The sequence below is a fragment of the Danio rerio genome, chromosome 7, assembly GCF_052040795.2.
Source record: "Danio rerio strain M-AB ecotype USA chromosome 7, GRCz13ab, whole genome shotgun sequence".
Lineage (NCBI taxonomy): Eukaryota > Metazoa > Chordata > Actinopteri > Cypriniformes > Danionidae > Danio > Danio rerio.
In genome coordinates, this window is record NC_141027.1 from 50,480,001 (window position 1) to 50,498,360 (window position 18,360).

The following is an 18,360-nucleotide window of genomic DNA, read 5'->3' on the forward strand; positions in this document are numbered from 1 at the left end:
TACAGATCCTCAGCTGCTTGTTAATGCAAATTTCCAATCAGCCAATCATGTAATCCAAAGCATTTAGACATGTAGACTGTTCAAGAAAATCTAGATTAGTTGTTTGGTGTCATACAAGCTAGTCTGGGAATTTCAGAAAGAATTTTCATGCACAGCCATCACTAGGATTTACAGACTGGTCACCCCTCAATATTAATGTGAAATGTGATTTTAATAATAAAAAGCTATTTAGATATAGATTATAGCATGTTTGTTAAGAACAGAGTATTATACAAGGTTGAGTTTTGATTGGTGGTGAGCACAGTTTTTTACCTTATTATAAGAAAGGTTTCACTCATCGAAATAGACAAGCAGCTCTACTGAAACTAAAGTTTTGATTCAATATTTTGCACATTTAAAAATGTTTGATTACAGGTCACAGTTGTCATTGTTGTCAGGTTGTTATTTCTTAAAATGAACGTTAAGGGTCAGGTAATACTTTAAAATAACAGTCCATTAGTTAATGTCGGTTAATGCATTTACTAACATGAATAACTATTAGTGATACATTTGTTACAGTAATTATTCATCTTCATTTATGTTAATGTCAGTTAATGTTATTTAAGCTAAATAGTGTTAGTTCATGTTATTCATGTTAACTCATGGTGCATTCACAAGCCTAATTTTGGATTTTAATAATGCATTATTGTTGAACTATCATTAATAAACGCTTTACAAGATTATTCATACTTAGTTCATGTTAGTAAAGACATTAACTAATTGACCATTATTCTAAAGTGTTACCGGGTTATAAAATATCAATAGGTTTTGGTGTGGTTGGTATGGTAATGTGCCTGCATTAGCAGTAAATGTTCTGAAATTGTGTACATGATGATCTATAACTTATTTTTAAGCACATTAGAGTTTTCTAATATGTACATTTTAGTTTAGGTAAGAAGTGCTGCTAAGAGGTGGCATGGTGGCACAGTGGGTAGTGCTGTTGCCTCACAGCAAGCAAGTCACTGGTTCAAGGCTATGGGTCAGTTGGTATTCCTGTGTAGAGTTTGCATGTTCTCCCCATGTTCGTGTGGGTTTCCTCCAGGTCCCCCCCCCCACAGTCCAAAGACATGCACTATAGGCAAATTGATTAAGCTAAAATGTCCGTAGTGTATGAGTGTGAATGAGAGTGTATGGATGTTTTCCAGTGTTGGGTTGTGGCTGGAAGGGCATCCACTGTGTAAAACATGTTTTGGAAAAGTTAGCGGTTCATTCTGCTGTGGCGACCCCTGGTAAATAAAGAAACTGAGCCGAAAAGAAAATGAATGAATGAATGAATTAAGATTGTTTAGAGCTATGTCATCTATATGATGATTATCATACGTATTTGTTGTAGCAGTGAGATGTCTGTTTATGGCGTTGAAAAAGTAAAGGAGTATTTATTTTTTTCTATCTAGGAGTTGTATATTAATTCATGTAATTGCCCCCTCTCTGTATTTCAGAAGGCCCTCTTCAGCTCACTGCTTGCACCAGCTCTACTCTGAACAAATGTACAACCTTGAAGCAGATGAGCTAGAGCAGCAGAAGACCACACAGGTGCCACTCCTGTCAGCTAAGAACAGCAAACCAAAACTCACACACAGGTTTACTAAAATTGGGCAATTATTAAAAAAAAAAAAAACTGGAAACGTTTACAGTACCTGGGGTAAATTGAAATACAGGATGACAGAATTTTCAGTTTTGTGTGAACTATCTCTTTAAAAGTCACCATGAAATGGAAGTTAATATTGTCCTTGTAACGGTCATCCAACTTGTCACAGTCATGAAATTAGAAAAAATAAAGGATTAGATTGTTAAAAATGAAGGTAGACTGATGAATGAATGAATTCAAAATAAATATGTGACACGGTAACACTTTATTTTGATGGTCCATTTGAGTATTAGTAGACTGTCTACTTATCATGTTGATATTACTCCTTCAACACATTTAACTGACTATAAGAAACTCAGTACATGTCAACATACACTAACCATAACCCCAACCTAACAGTTTACTTATAATCTAATGAGAATTAGTTGGCATGTAGATGCAATGTAACTTAAATTCAACAAACAGACCATCAAAATAAAGTGTGACCCATGGCACTAACTAATATGCCTGCCCTAAAGAAATTCAATGTGATCAGAAAGTTAAGAAAGTCATTTTTACGGGGAAGGTTATGGTATTAGATTAAAGTTTAAGAAGGCAAATTCATTTTATTACATAATGAACTGCACAGACACATCGTTTATAACAAGAACTACTGTATACATATAAAAAAAAAGGAGAGTACATTTTGATTGTATAGCGACTTCATGGGGATTTAAGGACACGCGGCAGATGGCTGTCCTTCAGCATAATTTGTAGTTGCTTGTAAGTCATTAGGTTTATTTATTAATGTAAATAAAAGTCCATTTAGAGGAACATGATTGTCTCTTATTTGTATGGAAGTATTGACCTCTGCTCTTTGCATTTCACATTCACTCACTCAACCAAAATGAGAGTGATATTAGGAAAGAATATTAGGCTAATGTTCTTCTATGAAGTGTTGACATAAATTTATCCTAAGTATTAGCTAATCTAGCCTCTGCATATATTCGCATGGAAGTGATTGGACTCTATAAAACATTAATGATAAATGAGCCCTGGCTAAATGCAGTACAATTTGTGCGTCATGCATATTTAGAACATTATATAGCATGATTGAATAGGAAGGCAAAGCTATTCTTTTTTTATTCCTTTCTGCTCTACTTCATTCACCTTCCATTTTGATTATTAACCTTTAGCTCAGCTAAGGTGACTGTCTCTTGGAGCTGATTAGTCTGTGTAATGTATGAGACCCAAATCAGCTAAATTATGTAGGGAAATATGATAAAGCCATAGAAAAGTTCTCTTTGGAAGAAAATCGGTCTGACTAAGTAACTGGAATAGATTATACGTCCTGTTTTATGGACAAATGTAGCGGGTTTTGATCGTCTCTGCAAGACCAAAGCAGTCTATGTGCAGATGAGTTTGTGACACTGCTGCAATGCCCTCTTCAGGACGCCTTTGAAACTGGACACACTGCAATGACGCTATTGCTTCTGTCCATTAGAGCACAGCAGTTATACCAGCTAAGATGCTGTTATTAGATTGCTGATACATTTAGCCACATACCAATAAAGAAATATCATGTTGGGAGGGGAAAACGACATTTTAAAATAATATGTGCCTTTTGCCATTATATATATATATATATATATATATATATATATATATATATATATATATATATATATATATATATATAATTTTTTTTCAGAATTTCTAACTCACATTGCAGACAAGACACTGATCAGAGTAAAACAAAACCTTGCCATGGACAAAACTAATGTTTTCACCAAAATTGCTAAATCATGTGTAAGTTGTTTTGCAGTATTGTAAAAAAAAATAAAAATAAAAAAAAAATACACAAAAACTTCTCTGTTGACATTTCTAAACACTTTAATTTGATTTACCAAAGTCACACAAGTTCACATCGGTCACATGCATAATGTTAAATACAATACAATACAATACAATACAATACAATACAATGTTTATAAGCCAATATTTATCTTTTTTATTAGTGTTATTTTTGGGGGGGTTGTGCATTTTTATGTTTAGTTCACAAAATTTGTTATTTGTTATATATATATATAATTTATTTTTTTCTGATCCATGAACTGTTTTGGAACATATGAATAGATGTTTTTACAGTGCTCAGCATATATGAGTACACCCCTCACAAATCTATCTTTAAATTCATATTTTAATAGGAAGCTATACAATATTATATTTGTGCATATACATTAAATTAGTCAGAAACTAAGCCAAATCTGGAGCTTATCTAACAAAATAACTTACAATAACATTCCAAAAATGATTACAGTTGAATTTATGTTATAGAAAAATATTAAATGCAAAGTTAAAAAGAGGAAAAATTAAAGAGAAGCAAAAATATGAATTGAAATTTTGTAGGTTGCAATTGTTCTTTGCTATATTTTGCTGAATTTAATTATATTATATTTTAATTTCTAACTATGTTTGGTGACTAGAATATTACTTTAATAAATATATCTGTGTAATTAATCTGTTTTGTTTAAATACACCAAAGTACATAGCCTATATTCACTGAGAAATGGAGAAAAATATTCATTTTCAAAATGGAATGTACTCAATTATGCTAAACACTCTATATGCTGTTAATATATACTGTACAATCTCTTTGAATTTATGCTACACAATTTTACTGCAAACATCACATGTTGTCAGTATTTGTACTGTAGATACTGGAAAATACATGGAGAATCTGTACTTCTTTAGTTGGTGAAAGCAAAAACAAAGCCACCTTTGTCTATTATAAAGACAGATAAATGTCTATACAATATAATAAACGCCCAGTTAAGCTGTGAGAAATTGGGGTCAGAAATATACTTTAAGACTGAGGGGTAATAATTACTTCTTTGAATAATTTTAAAAATTGAATCGGTATTTTTAAATTATTTTATAATTATCTTAATAAATGTGTATGTGTTGCCTTTTTATGTGAAATAACCAATTACAATTAATCAGTATACAATAAACTGATATCAATGACCAGTAGTGGGAAGGTTACTTTGAAAATGCATTACAGATTTCTGATTTACTTACTAAAAAATTCCTAATTGTTTAAAGTGCATGTCATTATTGAAGATTGTTCCCATTCCTTACATACTTTAGATAAAAATAAATAAATAAATAAATAAATACAAATTATGAAGATTTTTAAGGCAAACTCAAGTAAAGAAAATGTGTATCAAATGTAATTTTTTATATACTGTATAAATAGGGTTAATTGTGATTTCAATGTGATTTATGTGATGATATTGAATGCATTTGTCTTACTTTTGTGATATATGTACAGTACCTGACAAAAGTCTTGTCGCCAATCCCAGTTGTAAGAGCAACAAATAATAACTTGACTTTTAGTTAATCATTTGGAAAAGTGGCAAAAGGTAGATTTTTCAGATGAAGCATCTGTCGATGCATCTCAATCAGCACAAATACTGCAGAAGACCTACTGCAGGGGTGTCCACACTCGGCCCTGGAGGGTCAGTGTACTGGAGAGTTTAGCTCTAACCCTAATCAAACACACCTGAACAAGCTAATCAAACTCTTAATAGGTGTACTAGAAACTTCCAGGCAGGTGTGTTGAAGCAAGCTGGAGCTAAAGTCAGCAATACACCGGCCCTCCAGGTCCGACCTTGGACACCCCTTACCTACTGGAACCCGCAGGGTCTCAAGATTCTCACAGAAATCAGTCAAGTTTGGTGAAGGAAACAACATGGTTTGGGGCTACATTCATTGTGGGGGCGTGCACATTCTAAGCAAAGTCAAAGCTTACTGTCCTAATTAAATGATCAAAAATCAAGGCATGATCATATTTTATTTTGGTAATATAAGCATAATCTAGAGGCCTTTGCCTTTCATATAAGCCACTTCTGATACCAGCTGATCAACTAGAAGTCAAGTTATTATTAGTTGTTCCTAAAACTTAAACAGGCGACAAGACGTTGTCAGGTAGTGTAATGTGGATGTTGATGTAATTTATGTGGCAAAGCCAAAAAATAAATGTCCTCTTGTGGACAATAAAGAAAGTTTAGAAAGTAGCTATTTCAGTTTATTAATGTGACTGACTACGTTTGATTATTGTTTACTTTTTACATTTGTAAGAAATGTTTCAAAACTTTTAATCAAATAGTTTTTTTTCTGCTGTGGCAACTCGTGATAAAGAAGAGAAAAAACTGAAAGTGTGAGTAAGTGAGAACTTCTAATCATTTTCAGATATTTAAGGCACAGAGGCAGGGTTGGTACTCAACACTGATTACTGCCAGACTTTCAAAATCACTCATCTCTTGAATTAAGATTTTAATCATTTAATTTTAAAGCGCAGCCACCACAAAATAAGACTTAACCTCTTCTTTTTGTACTTTGAGTTCATTCTGAGGATAAATAGAGATTTTAATCATAACTGATACAGTTTTTGCAATAAAACATTTGCATAGTTTATTTTAAAAATGACATATGCTGTTTGTTCAAACTACTTATTTAAAATTAGCTAAAACAACTCAATTCTTGAGAACTTAATTGTTTTATATTCAATCCACCTAAATTTGTAAGAACTAATAAGCTAACTTAATGCCTTCATGTTGTCCTAACACAAATCAATTGTGTGAAACTCAGCATTTTTTACAATGCATGACAGAAACTACTAGAATTTAACAGAGCTTTAGAAGCAGTTAATCAGGTAGGTTGTACTGTGGATTGATTAAATTGACAAACATGATGTACTACAAATTCCAACAAGAAAACCAATTGAAAGCGTCAGGATAGCATCGCTTTAAACAGCCTTTAAATTGCAGGAGACATTGTGTACATCAGAAACAGGCACGGGAAAAAAATATCAATGAACACATTCTAGATATTTAAAGGTAACATTCAGGTTTAACCCTCTTTGCAACTGTTTCCATTCAGTAACTGTTTTCTCGGTAACTTTAACAGATTAGAGTTGCATGTATTTAGTAAATCAATCATATGGTTACTCCTTAACATCAACAACTCTAATATTGTGCAAAAATATATAAAAGAGAACTCATTACACTAAAGCTGCAATATTATGACAAAATCATTATTGCTATTGATAGCCTATTGTTAAATACGATTATTAATGCCAATAAATAAATGAATAATTGGCAACACTACATTGAATTATAAGAAAATAATGCACACCTGAGTTGGTGTTGTGGTCACAATTCAGATCATATCATTCAAGGGGCTTGAGTCATTTATAATAATAATAATAATAATAATAATAATATAATTCCTTACAGTTATATAGCGCCTTTACACACTTTTGTGGGGAATCTCCTCATTCACCATACTGTAGGTGTGCAGCATCCACCTTAATGACGTGATGGCAGCCATATTGCGCCAGACCACACACCAGCTGATTGGTGGAGAGGAGACAGAGTGATGAAGCCAATAATGACATGGGGATGGTTAGGAGGCCTTGATGGACAGAGCCCATGGGAAAATGTGGCCAGGATGCCAGGGTTAAACCCCTACTCCTGAGATTTGTAACGACCACAGAGAGTCAGGACCTCGGTTTAATGCCTCATCTGAAAGACTGTGCTCACTGAGCAGTTTACACTCTCAGAAATAAATGTATGTGAGCTTTCTCTGGGGTTGTACCTTTGCAAAAGGTTCACATTTGTACTTAAAGGGTCCATATTGATACCTCAAAAGTATTTATTAGTACCTACAAATTTTAAGAGAAACACTTTTGTACGTTTTAGGTACTAATATGTACCCTTGAGGTATTAATATGGACCTTTAAGGTACAATTTTGTATCTTTTGCAAAGGTACCACCCTAGTGAGCTCGCGTACCTTTATTTCTGAGAGTGTAGAGACCCCATCAACATACTGGGGTGTTAGGACCCACACAGTCCACAGGTTGTGCACTCCCTGGTGGTCTTACTAACACCACTCCTGGCAGCAACCTAGCTTTTTCGTGTGGTCTTCTATCCAGCTGGCACAGCCCTGCTTAGCTTCAGTGGGCAACCATGTGAGAGTTGCAGAGAGCTAGCTGCCAGCATTTCACTTACAGTATGCTAAAGTTACCATAAAGTCATTGTTTATTATTTCAAGACAATAGATTTCTCTTTAAAGCACTCCTGTACTCCTGTTTCTTATGCATCTCATCCAACGCCTCCATTTCTAATACCGAAAATTTGATTAACAGCTAGTAATGGAGGCTGGAGCCATTTCATCTCATTCTGGTCACACGGACAAAACATGCCAGTTCAGAGCATTTACAGTATTATGAAAATCTCTATTAAATGAAAAGAACCTCTTCCACTTTAGAACAACTAAACAGCAACTAAACAAACAGCAAATTCTGTCCAATATATGCCCAAGATACACACTTGCACCTGCTCACCTCTTCCCTCTGGACGGCTTCACTTAGTGGTAAACTTTCAAATCAGATGGCTGCCATAAAGTCATCATAAGAGACATAATTCCAGTTCAAAAAACAAATCCTGAGAGAAAACCTTTTCAGCAGCTCATTAAGTTAGTGCTGTATATAGTAGGCCTAGAAGAGAATAAATATATACTGCTCATCCTTAATTATAATTAGAGAGAGATGTTTCTGGGGTAAATAATTACTACATAAGGCACAAATTGTTAGTAATTAGAAGGAGACTCGGGTGCAAGCAGAGATAATTAAGTCTGCACCGCTTAAATAATTGCACAGTGGCTAACACAGAATGCTGCGTTGCAATTGTAGTGCCTTCAAATCAATGCAATTACATTAACCCAAGCTGCATAGTTAACCCCCGACTTCATGTAGAGCACAACTCCTCTAACCTGCTCGTTCCTTAAATGCGGGCTTCGTTTTGTAGTTATTGTCAGTTATTTTACCATTCTCTTTATACAAAGCTATCTAGAGCAGTGCTTCTTCTGGAGGACCACCAGCTCTCCACATTTAGCACAGAATGAAAAACATGTAATGGGTGTGACAGAAAAAGGAGTGTTGGTGGTCCTCTAGGAACGTGGTTGAGAAAAACTAATCTAGACGACTCAAATTGCAATTGTGGTATTGCAATAATGCATTTCAGTCGTCCATGTTGGTATGGCGAAAATGCTGTGTTCAAGTCCTCCTGGATGTTCCTACTTACAAGTTTAGAAGACATAATAACGACATCAGGTGCGTTCAAGTCAATTTCATCAGCACATGATGTTTTGATAAACTACAATATAATAGTTTATTAATTCTGCTTAGAAAATGAAGTGCAAAGAATCTACATCAATTGTGTTTTGTCAATCAGTATGTCTACATGGACACTAATAATTTTTAATACGAATAAGACAATACATGATTAAAAGTCTACCATTTAAACAGCGAGTTTTGATTAATTTGATAAGTTCATAATCGAACTAAACAAAAAATCAGATTAGGACATGTCCCAGCAGGCACACAACATCAAGTAGTTAATATTAGATTTAGCTCATGACTCAAAATTCAGCGTCAAGCCAGCATCTAAGGACAAAGTTATTTTGACCTCCAACCCCAACGATATTTGGTTGATTTTAGGTTCTGTTGGAAAGTGACCAAAATCCAACAGCAAGCCAACATCATATTGATGTCAAATACTGACATTTATTCGTCAGGCATGGCAGCCAACATCTAATAGACATCATAGTATTGAGCCCAAACCATAATAGAGTCTAAGAGAGCTCGCGTCACACTTCTATTTATGCATTTATAGCTAGCAGTTGCAGATCCAACCAGTTTCCACACACTGGTGCTTGCTTATACAGTAGATATACAGCTCTCACTAGCTCTTAAAAGTCTAGATCTCCTCAAGAAGCGTGGTGCCGTCATTATTTAAAAGGAACAAAATTACCCTACAGAACATTTCCTTTCACAGTTCCTTGCTAGTGAAATAATATTCCCAACCCACAACTAATTATTATGCTGAACCTTAGTGATTAAGCATAAACATTTCACAATTAAAACAAAAGTGAACGCAAAATTCATAATTGTGGATGTAATTTATATTTTAAATTAATTTCACTGTCTGCTTATTTATTACCTGTTCTGAGCGATATGTTTAGGTAAAGTACAATATGCTGTGCATTTGTGACCATTTAGACTGTTGAAGGGACCAAATTAGCAAACCGTACCATACCGATAAAGCAGGGGTGTCAAACGCAGTTTCTGGAAGGCCACTGCCCTGCAGAGGTTAGTTCCAACCCTGCTTCAACACACTTACCTGTAAGTTTTTAAAAAAAGCCTGAAGTATTGTTTCATACCCCCCTAGCAACTAATTTAGCAATTTTTAACATTCATTTTGTTACTTTTAGCAATTTTTTAAAAAGTGACTCAAGAGCAGTGGCTGCAGGCTTCACTCAGTAGAGTAGCTAGCTCAGATTGTTTTTCATAACTGTTATTTTACTGATATTTGTTAACATGTATAATTGTTGGTAATTAGGTAATAAATTCCAATCGTGCTATAATTGTTGTCACTTTCACAAATGTGTACATTTCTCAAGTTAAAAATAGGAAGCTGTACATTGCACAAACTGTGATTGTTTAAAAGAATGTAACTGTTCATTATCGGTGTTATATTTAAAAATAATTGAAAAAAATTCTTATCAAAAAGTGTATTACTTTTACAAATAGTCAACTCTATTTTTCATATAAATCAAAATGGACATATTTCAAAAAAATGTTTTTGCTGAGATGGCCAGTCAATTTGAGAAAATATTAATTATATTGTATACTACATAAAGATGTATTTTTGAGTTGTTATTGTGCAATGATGTCAAAACAAAGTAATATGTTAATAAAAACCTATTTATTGTGCATCTGGGTGCAATGTTTTAATATAATATAATATAATATAATATAATATAATATAATATAATATAATATAATATAATATAATATAATACACAGCGCCTCAGAGTAGAGACATGACGGCCTTATGCTTGTCATATATTACGTGATGACGTCACTGGTATGCAAATTAGTATGTGATGTCATCTGGCAACATTAAGCTACTTTTCGGGCAGGCTTTAGCCACTTTTCATTGAAAATAGTTGGCAACACTGGAGCTGTGGCCCTCCATAAACTGAGTTTAACACCTGTGCTTTAAATGGTACCCACAACTGTATGGTATTAAAGGGTGAAGCAAGACTCACTGATGCATGTTTTACATGCAGACTCAGACCGAGACTCATGACTTGTGCATACCCTAAATCCAGGGAAAGATAAAACATTAAGCAGCATTTTTGAATACACAGCTGAGGCCTGACACTAATAATTCAACAGGGTGCACAGCATTGAGCCATGCTCAAACAAAGATTGTCATCTTCATGTGACAAACAGCCACACCCCACAAAGCAAGAACAGAATCTGCTGTATGTCATTTATTGTTGTTTATGAAAACCTCAAAAAATGTTAAAAGGAGTGGTGCCACTTAATCTCTCTATTCGCGCATGCACATCTATATTTGAAATAATGAACTTGAGTTTGCAAAAGACACATTATGTGAACAACCCATACAGCTCTATTGTTCGAGCGAGAATGACATGGTGACCAGTATCGAACCCTGCTGTACTAAACTGAACCACACTACTCTGTGTAAGTAAGGCATTCGATGTTAGCATAACTCAAAGAGAACAGCAAATGTGTCCTTCAACCAGAGATGGCAAAAGTACACACATCATTTACTTAGGTAGAAGTACAGATACTAGCATTTAAAACAACTCTGGTAAAAGTAGAAGTACTGACTACACTTTTGTACTTAAGTAAAAGTAAAAAAGTACGGCCTCAAAATGTACACAAATAAAAAGTACTCGTTTCTACTACAGTCCAAAAGCATGCGGTATAGGTGAATAATAGGTAACTAAATTGGCAGTGGTGTATGAGTGTGTGTAAATGTGAGTGTGTGTTTCCAGTACTGAGTTGCAGCTGGAAGGGTATCCGCTGTGTAAAACATATGCTGGAATAATTGGCGGTAATGATAAATCAGGGACTAGGCTGAAAGATTATGAGTGAAGAAAGGTAGGTAACTAGTCCTCACATCATATAGATACATTAATTTAAAATAAGTGACTTTCCAATTTTTATGTAAAATGTTTGTTGCCAAATTTATGAAAGTAGCCAAGCAGCATCAAACTCTGCAATATAACCTCACAACATTGCTCAAAATGTCGGTTCATCTTGACGCAAACTCTCAGCGTTCAGCATGTAGTTTTTCGGCTGTTAGATTAAAAACATCGGCTGCCATTCATGTTGATTCACCCTAAAAATAATTCTGTAGGCCTGTCTACCTTTATAAATAATGTCTTAGATTTTACACTGAACTCGGTCTAAAATATATAGATTTTTTTTTTTCTTTTGCTAAAATAATTTTTTTTATCAAATTTGACTGCAAACTTTTTTTTTTTTTTTTGCATTGGGCTAAAGCTGCTTATTTCTTCAAAGATCAGCTCTTTTACATATCCCAGAAATAAAGAAAATAAACCACAATGCGTATATTTTACAATTTGCATATATATTACTAAAATGTACAAATCTTTAGAAAAAAAGAACTGTTTTGCAGTATTAGATTGAAAGCCCGTGCAATAATGATTGGAAGTGGACAAAAGGCTTAAGCATTTAAACGGCATGTTTTGAACTGGAATCTTGTTTACCTGTGATCCGATCGAGCAGAAGGTGTCTTATTACTCTGTAAACAGAGCAGCATCAGTCATGTTAAATTCACAGACTCTCTCTCACATCGCCGTAGTCATCCTAGCCTTTCTCATAGTAATCTTTATAAACTAGCCCACGTACTGTGCGCGATAGCCGCGCACTGTAGCATGCAGGCGCTCAATGAGAAAAATATACTCCTCAAACGACTGAAAAGACGCTCCTCAAAAAAGCACTCATATTATTGTGCAATGATAAGAAATAGTATAGATCGCGCCATCAAACTCATGAAAACGAAAGTAATGACCATGGTTTTAAAAATGTAAGGAGTAGAAGATAAAGATATTTGTGTAAAAATGTAAGAAGTAAAAGTAAAAAGTTGTCAAAAAAATAAGTAGTGGAGTAAAGTACTGATGCCAGAAAAATCTACTTAAGTACAGTAACAAAGTATTTGTACTTCGTTACTTCCCATCTCTGCCTTCAACTAATAGTAAGTGAAAATTCTACTGGAGTTAGCCAATTCACCAAAAAAAAAAAAAAGAGTCTTGTTTGAAATGTGGATTTCAACTCCTAAGGATTTATCGATGATTGATTTTGCTCCAAAACCTTTCCAGATTTTGCTGGAAATCTATAATTGGTCAATTCAGTCAAACCTTTGTGTCCTGAGTTTCAACCAAAGAGCCTTCTTAAACTAAGGTCAACAGGCTGTCAGAAACACATCTATATTTAAAATAATGATTTTGCAAAAGACATGATGGGTAATATGTGAATGACTCATAAACAGCTTCATTCTTCAAGTGAGAACAACATAGTGACCAGAATCTTGCTGTACTAAACTGAACCGCACCACCCTGTGGAAACAAGGCATTGGACATTAACACAATTCAAAAAGAACAGCAAATGTGTCCTTCAACCACTAGTATAGAAAAATTACACTGGAGTTCACCAATTCACCAAACAAATCTAGTTTGAAAGGTGGACTTCAACTCCAGAGGACTTCTTGATGACTGATTTTGCTCCCAAACCTCTGAAGATCCATAATTGGTCAATTTAATCAAACCCTTGTGCCCTGAGTTTCACCCGAAGAGCATTCTTAAACTAAGGTCAACAGGCTGTCAGAAACACATCTATATTTGAAATAATAAATTTGCAAAAGACATGGTATGAAATATGCAAGCAACCCATAAACAACTTCATTCTACGAGCGAGAATGACATGGTGACCAGTACTGAACCTTGCTGTACTACATTGAACCACACCACTCTAGAAACAAGACATTGGACGTTAACACAATTCAAAGAGAACAGCAAATGTGTCCTTCAACCACTAGTATAGAAAAATTACACTGGTGTTCACCAATTCACCAAACAAATCTAGTTTGAATGTTGGATTTCAACTCCCGAAGATGTTTCGATGACTGACTTCTCTCCCAGAACTCTGGGGATCCATAATTGGTCAATTCAGTCAACCCTTGTACCCCGAGTTTTGCCCAAAGAGCATTCTTAAACTAAGGTCAACAGGCTGTCAGAAACACATCTATATTTTAAATAATGAATTTGCAAAAGACATGGTATGAAGTATGCAAGCAACCCATAAACAACTTCATTCTTTGAGCAAGAATGACATGGTGACCAGTACTGAACCTTGCTGTACTACACTGAACCACACCACTCTAGAAACAAGACATTGGACGTTAACACAATTCAAAGAAAACAGCAAATGTGTCCTTCAACCACTAGTATAGAAAAATTACACTGGTGTTCATCAATTCACCACACAAATCTAGTTTGAATGTTGGATTTCAACTCCCGAAGATGTTTCGATGACTGACTTTTCTCCCAGAACTCTGGGGATCCATAATTGGTCAATTCAGTCAACCCTTGTGCCCCGAGTTTTGCCCAAAGAGCATTCTTAAACTAAGGTCAACAGGCTGTCAGAAACACATCTATATTTTAAATAATGAATTTGCAAAAGACATGGTATGAAAAATGTGAAAGACCCATAAACAACTTCATTCTTTGATAGAGAATGACGTTGTGGCCAGTACTAAACTTTGCTGTACTAAACTAAATGATACCACTCTGTGGAAACAAGGCATTAGATGCTAACAGAATTCAAAGAGAACAGCAAATGTGTCCTTCAAACACTAGTACAAATAAATTACACAGGAGTTCACCAAATCACCAAACAAATCTAGTTTGAAAGGTGGACTTCAACTCCCGGAGACGTCTCAAAGACTGACTTTGCTCCCAGACCTCTGGAGATCCATAATTGGTCAATTCAGTCAAACCCTTGTGCCCCGAGTTTCGCCCAAAGAGCATTCTTAAACTAAGGTCAACAGGCTGTCAGAAAGAAGAAACCTATAACATTCCCATACGATGAGGTTTCCAGACAGATCATCAATGTTTCAGCTTTGTCTTGTCACTGCAGGCTATGACCACTACTCTCCAGCTGAGAGCAACAGCAATAACCTGACAGCCAATAAACACCTTCTCTAGTTTCCTCCACCACACAAACACACACACATGCAGAGGCCAGTAAAAATCGACAATGCCAAGGTGACACATTAAACCACATAAAAATATCTGTAGGTGGTTTTTTACGAGCATTCTATCGAGTGTTTCTGGGCTTGATCTTAGATACCACACCAAATACATGGAGCACTAAATCAAACATGACTTTCGCCACCTTTAAGATAAAAAGACACTGAGAAAGGTTGTAATCTGTAAGGACGCAAGAAGGTTATCAGTCAGTGCAGAACCACTGCAGGCTAAAAATCTGAATTTCAACCAAGACAGCAAGGGGAAAAAAAAAGGCAAAGGGGTTTGGGTTTAAAGGAGCACGGGCTGTTATGAAGGTTAGTGATTGAGGTTAGCAACTATGACAGGCCTATTAGCTTTAACATCTCCACCTGCTGACACATCACTGCCTAGAAGCACTGAGTGAATTAGATTTAACATCACATCCAGCCACCGCACTTCTCCTGTCCCTCTCAACCCGAGCCCGAATGGCGAACGGCACAGGATCCAGCGGCGGCAGGCTGTTTCTTTCTCCCGTGTGCAATAAAAGCTGATTAGAGTTGAAACAGTTGACCGGTCCTACCCTCCTTCACAGCTGCTGGATTAGAGGCTGAAGCCCATCAACTGTGAAATGAAATTTCAGATGGTCGAGCAGGGACAGTCCCAGGCGCAGACTCTATGTATAAGAGGAATGGATGGTAGAAAAGAGCACGAGACATCATACGCAGGGTCGCACATCAGAGCTGAAAAGGTTTATAAGATGATGATGATCAACATTTTTCAGTCATGTGGCGAATGGAATCATTTAGCATTGAAAGGCATGAAGCACGGTTGTTGGTTATGATAGACACGGATTAAAAATCAATTGTGTAAAAAGCAGAATATTACTTCTTGGATGTTCAGTGTTCTAAATTTCAATGTTCTGAGGTTTGCTGTACAATAAGATTTTCATTCAGCATCATGTAATGAGAAATACAGGACACACAGATAAAATCTGAATTATTTGTCCCCACGTTTATTTATTTCTAAAATATCTGTGTAACAGAAAGATTTTTTGAACACATTTCTAAACATAATAGTTTTGATAACTCATTACTGATAACTGACTTATTTTATATTTGCCATGATGACAGTAAATAATATTTGACTAGATATTTTTCAAGACACTTCGACACAGCCTAAAGTGACATTTAAAGGGGCAACTAGGTTAATTAGGCAGATCATTGTATACCGATGGTTTGTACTGCAGACCAGTGGTTCCCAACCTTTTTTTTTTTTTTTGCCTGAGGCCCCCTTTTTCCCCGGAAAAAATTTAAGGCCCCCCTCCACATTTAATGATATATTCGCTCATATAAGTTTGCAGTAAGGATGACGATGACAAAAAAATTGTTTTCAAACAAACTATTTTTATTACCATATCTAGATATGTTTATGTACAAATAATAGCCTAATGTTTTCTAGAAATAGGTTGCAGCTTAAAGGGCATCCGCTGCGTAAAACATATGCTGGACAAGTTGGCAGTTCATTCCGCTGTGGCGACCCCTGATTAATAAAGGGACTAAGCCAAAAAGAAATTGAATGAATGAATGAATAATAGCCTTATGTAAAATATAAAAGCAAAACATCAGTAGGCCATTTGTAACTGAAAAAGGTAAGCCTTTGGCCTTTAAATTGACCCTATTTGATATTCATTAACAAAAATATCAGTATTCACACAGGTGTTTGGAAAAAAATTATACAGGCTATTACAATTTACTACTTGTATATTATTTGTTATGCTCTATCAATTTGTGTGTGGATTGTTGCGAGGCGAATCAGTGAGACTGTCTTTTTATTGGAGGACGGATTACAAATTCGTCCATTTTTGGTCAGCTAGGGCAGTGGTCCCCAACCTTTTCTTTTACCATGCACCAGTCAACGGTTGACAATTTTACTGTGGGGGGTTAGGGGTGTTTCGTAGGTTGCTATGCGACCATCAACCATTTTCTCAGAGGATGACAAACTGACAAAACATTGCTGTCACTCTCTGATACAAGTTTTATTTATGGAGAAAAGTAAAAAGGACTTCAGTGTTTATGTGTTCTGTGTTTGTCTGAGAAAATTAGTGTTACTAAAATGTAAATATTCCATATAAGCTGAAGCTGATCGGTCAATTCTGGTCACGTGTCTCGCAGTGCGAGCGTTACGCTGCTTCTGCGTGCACAAACTTGTGCAGACTCTAGAAATTTGCGTTAAGCGAATGCCCCCTAAAAGGCCGCCGTCATTTGCAATCTCCATCAGTTGATCTTCTTGCACAGTCATGGTGGATTCACCTGATTTGTTGACAAGTGGAATGCGGATCCATTCCTTGGCAGATCGCGAGTCCTTCGCATGGCGTTTTTCCCTAAGCAAAGAAACTTTCTAAAGACGTCTGTTTCTTACTCATTTTGCTGCTTGTGGGTTAAATTTGGGTGCTCAAGTGATCGAGACGCAAGCGAGTGAATATGGTCATTTTTCAAAATAAAAGATCGTTCAGACTCAGATAAAAGGGAAATAATTAATGATTTCTTGTGCGGCCCGGTTCCAATTGATCCACTGACTGGTGGTTGAGGACCAATGAGCTAGGGGATAAAATGAACTAAGGCACCATGATCTTTCTTCTAATTGTCCACTGCTGAGATTTTTTTTACAAAAATATGACGCGATCCCCCTAAAAGCTCGCAGAGAACTTGTGGGCCACGACCCCCCTGTTGGGAGCTGCTGCTGTAGACAATCAAAAAAATATATATATTGCTTAAGAAGGCTAATAATATTGACCTTAAAATGGTTTTTAAAAAATTTAAAACTGCTTTTATTTTAGCCAAAATAAAACAAATAAGACTTTTTCCAGAAGGAAAAATATTATAGGAAATACTGTGAAAAATTCTTTGCTCTGTTAAACATAATTTGGGAAATATTTAAAAGATAAAAAATTCAGGTAACACATTAAAATAACTACACATTACTGTATGGATCATTGATTAAGCATTAGCATTATCTGTTAAGCATAAATTCTACATTAATAGATGTTAGTAAGTAGTTTGTAATATTTTTCAATTAGAAGCATACTTATAATGTGATTAATAATTGTATTTTCATACTTTATTACTTATTAATTGTTCATTACTAAATAAGTATTGGATTATTTACAAATCATTTTGTCATGGGTCAGGGATTAGGACTTCTCTGTTGTGTTATAGCTGTTTCCCTTTACAATTAAGCGCTGATGCGCATGCATTTCTCACTTGTTGCCAGTTGATCTTATTGACCGCTCTACTTATACTTGCTCTGTCCCATCATTGCCAGATTATTATGCTCATTTCACCTCACAGACACTCTGCAACACATCATGTCAAGTTCTGTGTTATTAATATAATTTATCAATTTACTTTTTGCTAACCTGTAATCTGCGCAGTCATCTCACTGTTGAATACAGTCCCTCGCTCCACAGACTTTGTTCTTCATTATTTTGAATAAACTCTCTATATGGGCTGAATCCTCTAATTAATTATTCAGAATGAGTTAGCAAACGATTATTAAACTA